Here is an 11,395-nt window from a genome sequence, read left to right on the forward strand (position 1 = left end):
TGTCAACGACACCAATTCTTACAAACACCACTAATTTTCACGATTCCTGAAATGTTTCCTACTAGCATCTTTTACGTTTTAAGGCCGAAGGAGAAGTAAACACATTTCTAGGAAATGTAAATATTCCACAGACTCAGGTGCCCAAGTTTTTTTAGAGAAAAAGTGTTAACATCATTGATGGCATTACATCTGTAGTGCAGGGATGGGAGAAGAGTGTTGGTAGTGGTCAGTTCTGCTAGTGTTGAATTCTGATGCTGTGTGTGAGGACTAAAGCATGTGTTTTACACCGGGCACAGTAACATGTGTGTGTAACTTACTCTTGTGGTTGTTAGCAGAGGAGTGTGAGGATGGGTTGTGTTGCAAGCACCTTAATATGCAAGTCAGTCAACGTTTGTGGTACAGATTTAGTAGCTAAATACAGAGGAGGGCCGAAGGAGATTTAGAGAGGAGTTGGCCCCCCAATTTCACAGTAGTCACCACAAAAAAGGAACCCCAGGGTCTACAGTAAAACAAGATCTAGTAATAGTGGAAAGTCCCCTTTATAGGTCGGTTTCCCTCATTCATCCAAGGGTGACTTGCTTCATCATAGTGTAACCTCCTCGCACCATCACGGTGCGTGCTACTCTGAGAAGTTATTAGCTTGAGGAACAGCATGATGAATTATAGTGTTGTGAGTCCTCATCCGTTCTTTTCACATTAGAACATTCTTTCAAGCATGTACACACTTGGTATATTATAATTGGCTATTATATGGACTCGGACATACTGACCACACACATGATAACTGATGCCTAAGATAAGCCATTAGTCAATTTTTAGCCTGAGGGTTAGAATAATGAAAAGTGTCTTAAAGTCTTGTTCCGCTCTCTTCTTTAACCCTGGAACACGTTTTGTGAGTCTGGAGGAATCTGCACTCCCCTACTCCAGAGATTCAAATCAGCGCAATTGGGGTAATAAATGCCTGAATAAGTGTCTAGAACACCTCGAGTCTTCCTTTTTTCTCTCCTTTGAACATTTGTCTTTTGTCCTTCTACTTGATGTAGGACATAATGGCTCCTTGAGCACCACACCAGTGTTAAAGTAGAGGCATGATGCCTGACATTAGCGCCTAAGCTATTGTGTCTGTTAAAAATACATACACTGTCATTTGAGGGTATTGAGATGAAGATGCATGCTTTCATACGTGTGGGTGTTGGAAAGTGGATTATTAGTAGGGCAAATGTATATCTGCCACTGGTAATAAGGCCACTAACACAGTATAGGCTCAGAATAGGTCTTAGAAAATTATTCCTATGCTCAACCCTTGGTAGCTTGGCTGCGAGCAGGCAAGCTTAACGTCAAAGACAGGTATGTAAAGCATTTAAAAACACCAATTTCAGTAAATAAGACACAATACAAAATAAAAATCCAACACCAATTTATAAAACTAGAAAATATTTTTATCTGTAAAATGACACCAAAACTACAAAAATCCAATAGAGGGAACCGGAGATATGAATTTTCAAAGATTTAGCAATTTCTAGCACATAGAAACCTATAGCACCTTATCGGGACATCTGGTCGAGATAGACTGGGTCAAAGTCAAAGTTTCAGCCGACCGCAATGGAGCCCTGAGCCGCCACCCCTTGTGGTAGGTCTCGGTCACAGTTTTAATCTTCTGACTTAGAAACATTTCTGGAGCTTTTCTTCCCGGGGTCTCTCGAAGCTGTCAGCCAGTCTGGATTCAATGAGGGTTTGCCGGATTGCCTTGCGACGAGCTTCCGGTCAAACTTATGGAAGTTTGACCTCCGTAACATTCCAGCGAAGCAAACCAAGGATTCAGGCCGACACGCGGTTGAAGGCAGGCAGCTTGGCTTTCGCGGTTACTCCTGGTCACCTTTTCTTCATTCGGACTTAAAAACTTTTATGGAGCTGTTTTTCGCGGGGTCCCTCGATGCTCTTCACCAGGCCAAATTTGGTGAGTGTTCACCAGCCTCAGGTTTCGACTACTCCCAGTCAAACTCTGAAAGTAGAACCTACGAAGCTTTTCAGCGGGACAAACCTGGACGGCAGGCCGACTCACGGTTGAAGGCAGACGACTTGGCTGGCCAGGTTGCTTCGGTCCCTTATGGAGCTTTTTTCCAAAGTTGCTCCAAAGTTCTCCAAACCTCTGGAACTTCTTCCTGAAGTTCCCCTAAGGGTCTCAAAGTGTGTCAAACTCACTCCAAGGGTCTGGAAGCTCCAAGATGGTCCTTGAAAGATGAGGACTTCAGTTCCCGCAATCCACTTGGACAAAACCCTGACAAAACCACTGATAGTTCTCCAGATTGAGAATCCTTGGTAGTAATGTTCCAGAAGAGCTTTGTTAACCTGTAGCTTGCAGGTAGTCCACTCTTTAGTCCTTTTTACAGCAAGGTAATCCACAGGCTGTAGTTTCAGATGGTGCAGAAGGTGCAGTCTTCAGAAATGCACCGTAATCTTCCAGCATGGCCCGTCTTGCTGTCTTAAGTTTCAAGCTGCAGATGTGAGGGGCTCTGCCCTTCTCAGATACTTATTCCAATTTCTCTGGGTCAAGCAGGAGGTCACTCCTGTCTAATGGGCAGCAGGGTACCACCCAAAGGTCTGACCACTTCCTGCAGAGTGTGGCACTATTTTGTCACAGAGTGCACAAATTCTTCCAAATTCATAATGGCTGATTTTCCAGCAGGGAGAGAAGAGTTGCTAAACACACCCCTAAAGTGGCTAATCTCCATAGCCCCCCCCTTGCATCTGCTCATTCCTTTCTTAATCCTAACATCTGGCTGGGGGTCAAAAGAGTGGAGTTGTAAATGACACTGATGTCTTCCCCTTCCCTTGAAGTCCAGTGTTAAAGACCCCCCCCCCCCCGCTCTGGCATTCCTGTACAACAGGACACTTCCCTCCCAGCATAGCTGGTTAACCCCAGGGGCTCTTTATCACCTCTTAAAAGAAGCCTGGCTAATCCACTTAACTCTGACCAATCAGGACAGACCACTGGAAGGCTGAATCTGGGCTTACAAACAAGAAAGTCTTATAACTTCTTGTATGTACCTTTTAGGAGAAATTCAACAATATAATATTGTTGGATTGATTAATACCATTCTAGGAAGTCTATGAATGGCATTTTAGCCCTTTCCTACCAAGAGTTATTAGTTAATAACTCCCTGCCATGTTAATCTATGTGGTACAAAAGGGGGTGGTGATGGACGGAGCATCAGAACCAATCAAACACTCACACCCAGTCAACAGATCTGGGTTTGATCCATCACCGTCTTTAGCCCACTCTGCCACCCCAGTTCAGACATGGCCATATGCAAATCAGTCTGACCCTGTGCCTCATGGGAACAGTCCAGCCCAAACTGCCAAGCCATGCCTTCCCTGGACCGGAAACAAGCTTCCTAGGACCGGTTTCTGGCATTTCAGCCGTCTTCAACCAGGCTTGCTTGAATCCAGTGGCAAGGGACTCACGTCTGAGCATACCCTGCCAACTTATGGCGAACAAACCGTTCTTTAGCCCACTCTGCCACCCCAGTTCAGACATGGCCAAATGCCAGAAACCGGTCCTAGGAAGCTTGTTTCCGGTCCAGGAAAGGCATGGCTTGGCTGTTCGGGCTGGACTGTTCCCATGAGGCACAGGGTCAGACTGATTTGCATATGGCCATGTCTGAACTGGGGTGGCAGAGTGGGCTAAAGTGCGGTGATGGATCAAACCCAGATCTGTTGACTGGGTGTGAGTGTTTGATTGGTTCTGATGCTCCGTCCATCACCACCCCTTTTGTACCGCTTTGTTCGCCATAAGTTGGCAGGGTATGCTCAGATGTGAGTCCCTTGCTCACTTTGCCACTGGATTCAAGCAAGCCTGGCTGAAGACGGCTGAAATGCCAGAAACCGGTCCTAGGAAGCTTGTTTCCGGTCCAGGGAAGGCATGGCTTGGTAGTTCGGGCTGGACTGTTCCCATGAGGCACAGGGTCAGACTGATTTGCATATGGCCATGTCTGAACTGGGGTGGCAGAGTGGGCTAAAGAACGGTGATGGATCAAACCCAGATCTGTTGACTGGGTGTGAGTGTTTGATTGGTTCTGATGCTCCGTCCATCACCACCCCTTTTGTACCGCTTTGTTCGCCATAAGTTGGCAGGGTATGCTCAGACGTGAGTCCCTTGCTTACTTTGCCACTGGATTCAAGCAAGCCTGGCTGAAGACGGCTGAAATGCCAGAAACCGGTCCTAGGAAGCTTGTTTCCAGTCCAGGGAAGGCATGGCTTGGCAGTTCGGGCTGGACTGTTCCCATGAGGCACAGGGTCAGACTGATTTGCATATGGCCATGTCTGAATTGGGGTGGCAGAGTGGGCTAAAGAACGGTGATGTATCAAACCCAGATCTGTTGACTGGGTCTGAGTGTTTGATTGGTTCTGATGCTCCGTCCATCACCACCCCTTTTGTACCGCTTTGTTCGCCATAAGTTGGCAGGGTATGCTCAGACGTGAGTCCCTTGCTCACTTTGCCACTGGATTCAAGCAAGCCTGGCTGAAGACGGCTGAAATGCCAGAAACCGGTCCTAGGAAGCTTGCTTCTGGTCCAGGGAAGGCATCGCTTGGCAGTTCGGGCTGGACTGTTCCCATGACGCACAGGGTCAGACTGATTTGCATATGGCCATGTCTGAACTGGGGTGGCAGAGTGGGCTGATGGATCAAACCCAGATCTGTTGACAGGGTGTGAGTGTTTGATTGGTTCTGATGCTCCGTCCATCACCACCCCTTTTGTACCGCTATGTTAATCTATGTGGCATGGGATTTGCTATGGGAAAACTGACTTGGGCCATTGTTGCAGCACCAGGGCTTATAAAAACATATTTTATAAGTACTATACATATATCTACAGGACCCCCACCCCAGGAACACCTAGGGGAGACTTTAGGGTTTCTGAATATGTAAAAATATTGCAGATCCTCCCTCCACAGTGCTCCTATCACCAAAGTCGATTTTGGGCAGCAATTTATCACAATGTGGGGAGTGGAATGTGCCATTTCACTTAACCCAGGGCATGTAAAACTCATTTTATAAGAGTCCTCCTTATAAATACCTGATCCCTCACCCCTGGGACACCTAGGGAAGACCCTGGGGGTACCTAATATGCCCAAACATTATAGGTCAACCATTTTTAAGTTCCCCAAACACCAAAGCCGAGTTTGGGCACAATTTACTTTTTAAAAGCAGTCCTGCAACACAGGGCTCCTTTTAAACTGACCTCAGGCTTCAGCAGTGCACACACGCAAGTGCAGAAAAGGTTGCTTGCCTCTAAACTGCCATGCCCTATTATAAACTAGGGACTGATCGGTAGTTTCAATCCCTCTGCCCTATTATGTACTAGGGCCTTAGAGGGTAGGTTATGCCAAACACAGAGGTACCCCAACCCATAGTGTACCCTAGTATATGTAGGTAATTTCACTGTATTCTAAGTGTCTCTTTGAGCATACCACTGGCTCCGGGCCTGGTTAGGCAGAGCCCAAGGTCAGTCAGAGTCAGTTACCACCAGTACCAGTCAGCAAAAAGTTGGGGGGTGCCCTGGGCACAGGATGACTTTCCAACAGTGGGTATTTGGCATATAATGCAGAGCAGTTATGGGTCCTATGTCACCCATAATCGTTATACCCCTTAGAGGGTTCAGAGAAAATATATATACCTATGATCTAGTAATCTCATGTACTCTAACCAGTGGATTGAATGAAGACACTATGAATATTGTCTTCAGGTAAAAACACCAGTGAGTCCTCAATTTCGTGGACTGCCACAAAGACCACTGTTTTTGTATTTTCTTATTTTTCATTTTGTTTGATTTATGAGCAATTTACCATACAGAAGCATCGATAACAGGCCCTGAAGAAAGCCGCTACACCTCTGTTGAGGGTATAAGACTGAAACATGTCGACCTTCCATTGATATTACATCCTGAAGCAGGTTGAATTCCCTACTGTTCTAGCTTGCTTTTTAAACCTGGTCCAGGGATGCACCAACAAAGAATTTTGCAGACTCTTGGAGCTGGTTTTAGGTATCACTTTTCATTTACGTTTGCTCTGCTTCCTCTACCACACTCTAGCTTGTCTGAGGTAATTAGTACACCTCCCTTGACTAGGTCTTCACGGTGCGAAGAGGCTACCCTATGATGAATCATGTCACCCTTGGGTGGCTAAGGGATACCGTCCTATGAAAGGGACTTTCCACCATTAAACTACATCTTGTTTTACTATAGACCCAGGGGTTCCTTTTTTGTGGTGATTACAGATTTAGAAGCTTCAGCATCTGAGAAAAGCCATGTTTTTTTCACTTCTGAATTTCTGATGAATGTTAATGATCCTTATTTATCTTTGGGAGTGCGCTATACTGCGAAGGAACTTCTACCTATATGTTTTTTATGAGAGATAATGATGCATGCATGCCAATTGACCCCATTCAAGTGGGAGACTTATGATTTTTGAAGCCTAAAATGGCTTTATTTTAGGTGTCACCTGCCTAAAATTGCCTTTGTGTCAACATAAGCCAATGGGGAAAAAACATTCCCGAAATTTTGTTTTTCAAAATCTCCCACTTGACAGTTTGAAAATGCTGGCATGGATGAGGAGGTATATAGACCTGCCAAATCACGGTGTGCCACTGTGTCATACGATCTCAACTCCCTTCACGTGGTCACCCAGTGAGGATCAAATTTCACACGGTGCAGGAAAAATGAGCTGGAAACCACTGCATAGAGTGGATTTCCAGGCCGTTTTTAGGTATCGCCTGAGCATGTGCTGCTCCGGCGAGACATTTAGTAGCTGCTTCAAAAGTGCTACCTTGCCGGCCACCAGCTTGCTATTACGCGCACAAACGCGCGCGACGTGCACAGCACATTTTCGCGTCACCACTCATGTTGTTTTTTTTTCATTTTTACGAGCACAGAGCACGTCATCGCGATCACTTTCGCTTTCACCGTGATCACGATGATATTCGCGGCCGCGCGGCGTTACTTTTACGGCCACGCCCCAAAGCTTGTTTTAAATGAAATGTGACTACTTTCGAAACAAATTAGTAACAGCATTGTCGATAGCATGCCATCATAGTAAATGTGTACAACTTCACCAGCACAATTTGAAAGGAGCCAATTATACATCAGCCTAGAACCTAAACCCACCCTAAATTGCATAGACCACGCCTCTGATTACACCCCTTTTACAGAATCCACTTTTTACATGCCACTTAAAACCCGGTCCCTTTCTGCCTACAATAGGGAGATAATCTTCATACGAGAACATTCACTGGGGCGTTTCAAACTCCTTACAATACTCTGCAGACTACTGCCAATCTACTTGTAACAGATCAACTCTACTACCCTCATTCATATGATGGCCCTTACTATCCCAGGTGAAGTCAGCAGTGACCGCAGACTACTCTGTTTTTGTAGACCGGAGCGGCTGGGCAATCCCCTTTCATTGATTGCCGCTCAAGAAGACTGTGACCCTGCGCCTCATATACCAAGGGACTAGTGAACAGGGAGAGCTACCTGGCCAACCACTTGAGGGGGAAAATACGAACCTGACACCGGGATATTCTTCTCACCACCGTCCAGTCCATCATGGGGTCACAGCTCTTGTACTTATAGTGCTAATGTCTTTGTTCTGGGGGCACTTCAAACACTAAATTGAAGCACACAACACCCCCATTCACTTAGTACGCGCAGGCCCCAGACACACCACAGAGGGGAGCATTGTGGAAGGCAGGCTTAGCCCTATTCAGGTGCAGATACAACTCCTCCCACCACTCCAAATGCAGACCAGACCTATTCAGGTGTAAGGGAAACTCCTCCCGCTACTCTAAATTCAGCCAAGGTCTATTCAGGCTAGCACTGAGGTACCCCGGAAAGGCAGGACACACCTCAACCCCCCTTGTGACTGGCAGGAGTGAATGTACATCACCTCTCCCCTGTCAGTCAGAATCAGACGGTCAATACACATCCAGACAGGGCACAAAGACACACAAAAATGTCGTCTTCTAAAAGTGGCATTTCTAAAATAGTGATAATAAATCTGCTTTTACCAATAAGCAGGATTTATCACTACTATTCCAAACATACCAAACATGGGCATGCTACCCCTCTCAGATCAGAAATTACCACTAAAGCACATATCAGGGAATCCCCAAAGCATCCCTATGAGAGGGCAGCCTCACATCAGTGAGAAACCAAGTAGGCTGTTTATCACTGCCAGGACATGCCACACAGTTAAGTCACATGTCTTACCTTTAACCTACGCCGCATCCTGCCCATAGGGCTAGCTAGGGCCTACCTTAGGGGTGATTTATATGTATAAATAAGGGAGTTTGGACGTGGCAACCTCTTGTCATGCCACGTCACTGTGGCAGTAAACTGCGCATGCAGGCTTTACAGTGGTAGAGGCCTGAGACACGTTTGAAAGGCTACTTTGGTGGGTGGCGCAAGCAGCGTAGCACCAGTAGCCAAGTCAGGGCAAAGGATTACTCTCAGAAAATAACCCCTACTCACCCTCTAGGTAGTGTGGCGTGAGCAGTCAGGCTAAACTCCAGAGTACATATAGTTAAGCATTTGCAATGTCCCACAACAATCACTAACCCACCACACAGAGGCACAAGACTGTATTTGTAAAAATATATTTCTTTATATAGGATTCTCAAGCAGGCTTCAATTACAGTCTTTTAGGCTTTAAGAAAAACGGTTCCAGTTACTGTCAAAATGTTCCAATTCTGTAAGAGGATCCCACATTTCTTCTAAATGCAAGGCGTTGTTGTTTACGGCACTTCTTTTAGGTCTGTGCGCTTCGTAGCGCTCTTTGTATGCTTCGTACCGCTTTACAGGAAGAGCCCCACTATCCCTCACGCTTCCCGCATGAGCAAGCGTATGGGGCGGACAATTTCAATGAAGTACGCGATGTACTGTTCGCTTAGAATGAGGCGTACAGTGCTGAATCTTTTTACTTTAGCAGGTGCGAGGCATACGGGGCCTTCCTGCCCCAGCGCACAAGTCTCAGCGCACACTGCAGGGTCTCCAAGCAGCAGTACGAGGCGTACAGGCTCTCCGACTGGAGCCGTACGCTGCGGATAGACTGGAATTAAACTAGGAAGCGCACAGTTCTCTACTATGCAAGCCGTACGCTGCGTCTAAGCCACAGTACCTTGCTTTCTCTTGGCGGTTCGAGGCGAGTCAGCAGGCGTAGAGGGGGCGTCCCACGTCGCGATGCGGTCCTGCTTCTCAGAGGACAGCGATGCGTTGTGGGGCGGCTCTTGACCTCGATGTCCGTCTCGATTTTGAAGAGGGAGGGGGCGGCGGCTTGAGGTGAATCCAGCGGCGAGGCGCTGTCAGCAGGGCGTCGTCCTGGAGAGGCGAGCTCAGGTGCAGGCAGTCTTCACGGTGTGCTCTACAGCTCGGGGGCCACAGACTCACGTTGTTTGGACCGGACAGTCCGTTCTTGCGGTGCGAGCTCCGGCTTGAGGGGGCAGCAGTTCGCGGTGCTCAGGCCAGGCGGGGCAGGCCATTACGATGCTAACTGCGGCACAGTCGTTCAGAGGTCACTTTGCTCAGCGGGATGGGGCGCACAGGCTCTCAGAGTGCGGGACAGATTCCCAGTCGCACTCAGGTCTCCGGGGTCAGCGCTGAAGGGGGGAAATACACCAGCAGCAGCTACCTTCTTCAAGGGAGGGGTAGCGCCCACTGTTCCTGGGGTGCAGTTCAGGGGGGCAAGTTGACAAGCAAGCTTTGGAGATTGTTTAAGATGCACAAGTGAATGAAAAGTCTTTCAGTCTTTTCTTCCTCTCTCCTTCTTGCAGCAAGGCACCCACCACAGGCCAGTCTCCCAGGCTAGAGACAGTACTCCTCCATGTAGCTTTCTCAGGTCCTTCTCTTCAGGCAGAGTTTCTTCTTGGCGTCAACAGGATCTAATTTCTTAGGAGCAGGGCCCCTTCTTTTATACGCAGTTTCTTTTGGAGCACTTTGTTGTGGTGACTCTGCTCTTTCCTTTCAGTGCACAGGGCAGAGACATCAGACGCTCCACAGGGGGCGGAGCCAGCATTGTGGTGGCAGAGCACAGCCCTATTCAGAGTCAAGGTGTACTCCTCCCACCCATCCTGGTGTAATCTCTCTATTCACCACCTGGCAGCCAGCCTGTCTCCTGGAATTCCCCAGCCCTGCCCCTCATTGAAACTAGACAGCACACACACACACAGCAGAGGCGGACTGAAATGGTTAGGCAAGTAAATACTAACTTTCTAAAAGTAGTATTTACAAACACAGGATATTAAAATAAACTTTACTAAAAGAAGTATTTTATTATTCTGAGTTCAGGCATACTAAACTGGACTTTCTACCATGCTCTCTGAGTCCGCTGGGATTATAGAGTGTAATAATTCCAGCAGCCCATTCTGGCCTATGGAGAGCAGGTAGCCTTTCAATAGTGAAAAACGAAAATGGCTGTAATTCACTATTAGGACATGCCACACACATCAGGGCATGTCCTACCTTATGCTTACAATGCACCCTGCCCTTGGGCCTACCATAGAGGTGACTAATATGTAGTTAAGGGAAGGTTTAGGGACTGGCAAGTAGGTGCACTTGCGCAGTCAGCATGACAGTACCAGACTGCACGCAGGTTCTGCAATGGCAGACCTTAGACACATTTTACTAGGCCGCTTCTGTGGGTGGCACAACCAGTGCTGCAAGCCCACCAGCAGCATTTGTATTTACAAGCCCTGGCACTCCTGGTGCACTTTACTAGGGGCTGATAGTAAACCAAATAAGCCAAACATGGAAACCAATCAATGTATACATTTTATAATACGGAGAGCATATGCTCCTTCGCTCTGATCAGCAGTGGTAAGGTGCCCAGAGTCATAAAACAGCCAACAACAGGTCAGAAAAAATACAGGAGGAAGGCAAAAAGTTCAGGGATGACCCTGCAGGAAGGGCCAAGTCCAACAGATACCATGATACAAGGGACTTACAGGTAAATGAAATATGCCAAACAGGTGTAGACCAATCTTATCAAGTTTTCCAGAGAGAGCACATGCACTTTAGCACTGATCAGCAGTAAGAAACTGCCCAGAGTTATAAACCCACCACCAACAGGTCAGAGAAATACAGGAGGAAGGCAAAATGTTCTGGGATGACCCTGTAAAAAGGGCGAAGTCCAGCACTTCCTGGAACCAACTTGATGTCTAAATCAAAAGGAAGTATTCTCCAACCTTCTCAACCGGAGAGGTTGAAAACAACAACTCTAAGTAAGTCTTCTTTACTCACTACGAGAAGCGAGTCAGTCTTCACACAGGCCCGGAACACCTTGCCTATATACGTCTCTTAGAAATCATCCCATTTCAAATGTGTTTTTAATCATTTCCTATGAAA

The sequence above is a fragment of the Triturus cristatus genome, chromosome 5_1 (assembly GCF_964204655.1).
Source record: "Triturus cristatus chromosome 5_1, aTriCri1.1, whole genome shotgun sequence".
NCBI lineage: Eukaryota > Metazoa > Chordata > Amphibia > Caudata > Salamandridae > Triturus > Triturus cristatus.